Source organism: Vicugna pacos, chromosome 35 (genome assembly GCF_048564905.1).
Source record: "Vicugna pacos chromosome 35, VicPac4, whole genome shotgun sequence".
Classification (NCBI taxonomy): Eukaryota; Metazoa; Chordata; class Mammalia; order Artiodactyla; family Camelidae; genus Vicugna; species Vicugna pacos.
This window is the reverse complement of record NC_133021.1, coordinates 24,387,917-24,390,668: the sequence shown is the minus strand read 5'-3', so window position 1 is coordinate 24,390,668 and position 2,752 is coordinate 24,387,917. Positions and strand designations below refer to the sequence as shown.

The window sequence follows — 2,752 nt, the reverse complement described above, 5'->3', positions numbered from 1 at the left end:
CATACATATATTCTTTTTCATATTCTTCTTCATTATAGTTTACTACAAGGTATTGAATATATTTCCCTGTGCTACACAATACAAGGCAAAATTCTTAATGCTTGCCACTCAACCAAAAATTATCAGGCATGCAAAGAAAATATGCTCATAATGCAGACAGAAACTAAATCAGTCAAAGTGGACTCAGAACTGAAACAGATGCTAGAATTAGCAGACAAGGACATTAAGACAGTTATTATAACTGTATTCCAGATGTTCAGAAAGCTAGAGGAAACACTGACCAAGTAGAAACATGCTATAAATAAAAAAAGCTCAAATCACATTTCTAAAGATAACTAAAATCTCAGATGAAAAAATTCACTGATAGGATTATTGGCAGATGAAACATTGCAGAAGAAATGATTATTAAACTTGATGACATACCAATAGAAAATATGCAAAGTGAAAAAGAGACCAAAAAAAGAAAAAAAAACAAGAACAAACAAACAAGAGAATTACTGAGATGTGGGGCCACTTCAGTGGCCTATTGTGTGAGAACTTGAAGTCTACAGAAGAAAGTACAGAGAGGTTGAGACAAAAATATTTAAAGAAATAATGATTGACTGTTTTTTTTCAAATCTAAACATGTATATATCCAAAATGATCAGTGAACCCCAAGCAAAACAAAAAACAAAAAACCAAACCAAACCAAAAGAACTATGAAGAAAACTACATCAAGGCACATCATCATTAAATTCTCAAAACTGTGATCGAGAGAAATGCTCAAAGGGAGCCAGAGGAAAAAGGACATTAAGTAGAGGGGAACAGTGATAACAATTACAGCAGATTTTTCAACAGAAACAATACAGATGAGATGTCCATGGAGCAATATTTTGAAAGTAGTGGAAGAAAACTCGTCAGTGAGAATTCTATACTCAGTGATAATAACTTGTAAATACAAACATGAAATAAGGACTTTTTCCAGACATACAAATGCTGAAAGAACTCATCACCAACGGAGACACACTACAAGAAATGTTCAAGGAAGTCCTTTGAACAGAATGAAAATATCAGATGGAAATACGGATGCACACGAAGGAATGAAGAGCACTGGAAATAGTAACTATGTGTGTAAATATGAAAGGCCTCTTTCTTGTTTACTTAAATCTCTGTAAAGGATAGTTGACCATATAAAGAAAAAAAACAATAACAACGTGGCTCCCTCCCCACCTCCCAGGTCTGCCAGTCGCCACCATGTCTGCCTCGACTGTCTTCATCCTCAACGACAAGGGCAAGCCCCTGATCAGCCGCAACTACAAGGGCGGTGGGGCCATTAGCGAGATCGAACACTTCATGCCTCTGCTCATGCAACAGGAGGAGGAGGGTGCCCTGACCCCGCTGCTGAGCCATGGCCGGGTCCACTTCCTGTGGATCAAATACAGCAACCTCTGCTTGGTGGCCACCCACTGAAGAACGCCAGTGCCTCCCTCATGTACTCCTTCCTCTACAAGACAGTGGAGGTATTCTCTGAATACTTCAAGAAGCTAGAGGAGGAGAGCAGCCGAGACAACTTTGTCATCATCTACGAACTGCTGGATGAGCTCATGGACTTCGGCTTCCCGCAGACCACCGACAGCAAGATCCTGCAGGAGTACATCATGCAGCAGGGCAACAAACTGGAGGTGGGCAAGGCGCGGGTGCTGCCCACCATCACCAGTGCTGTGTCCTGGTGCTCTGAGGGCATCAAGTACAAGAAGAACGAGGTCTTCATTGATGTCATAGAGTTGGTCAATCTTTTGGTCAATGCCAATGGCAGTGTCCTGCTGAGTGAGATCATGGGCACCATCAAGCTCAAAGTGTTTCTGTCAGGAATGCCCGAGCTGCAGCTGGGCCTCAACGACCATGTGCTCTTCGAGTTCACTGGCCAGAGCAAGAACAAGTCCGTGGAACTGGAGGATGTGAAATTCCACCAGTGTGTGTGGCTCTCCCGCTTCAGCAATGACTGAACAATCTCCTTCATCCGCCTGACGGTGACTTTGAGCTCATGTCCTACCACCTCAGCACCCAGGTCAAGCCACTGATCTGGATTGAATCTCTCATGAGAAATTCTCCCACAGCCGCATGGAGATCATGATCAAGGCCACGGGGCAATTTAAGAAGCAGTCGGTGGCCAACAGTGTGGAGATATCTGTGCCTGTACCCAGTGATGCTGACTCCCCACGCTCCAAGATCAGCATGGGCAGTGCCAAGTATGTGCTGGAAAAGAATGTCATTATTTGGAGTATCAAGTCTTCCCCGGAGGGCAAGGAGTACCTGATGCAAGCCCACTTTGGCCTCCCCAGCGTGGAGAAGGAGGAGGTAGAGGGCCGGAACCCCATCGGGGTCAAGTTTGAGGTTCCCTATTTCACTGTCTCTGGGATCCAGGTCTGATACATGAAGATCATCAAGACGAGTGGTTACCAGGCCCTGCCATGGGTCCACTATATCACTCAGAGTGGTGATTATCAACTTTGTACCAGCTAGAAGGAAGAAGAGGTGGGGGCTTGAACCCGGGCTGTCCTCTCCCCAGGTCCCCACTGCAGACTCTAGAGAGGGATGGAAGATGGGGTGCGTGTGTGTGAGGGTAGACCCTGAGTTAGCAGTGTCTTGCTCCCTGAGTTTGTCCTTTACCCATAGGCTGGGTAGGAATGTTTTCCAGGCTCCTGCCCTTCCCCTCCTCCTCCAATTTTATATGAAGAAATAGAAGAGGGGCTTGAAGTCCCCCTCATGAGTG

The 2,752-nt window shown here is 44.9% G+C and overlaps 1 pseudogene; it reads left to right on the top strand.

Annotated features, from left to right (window-relative positions):
- The first annotated feature begins 1,233 nt into the window (after positions 1-1,233).
- On the top strand, positions 1,234-2,502 carry LOC102533195 (AP-1 complex subunit mu-2 pseudogene; annotated as a pseudogene).
- The last annotated feature ends 250 nt before the right edge of the window (positions 2,503-2,752 follow it).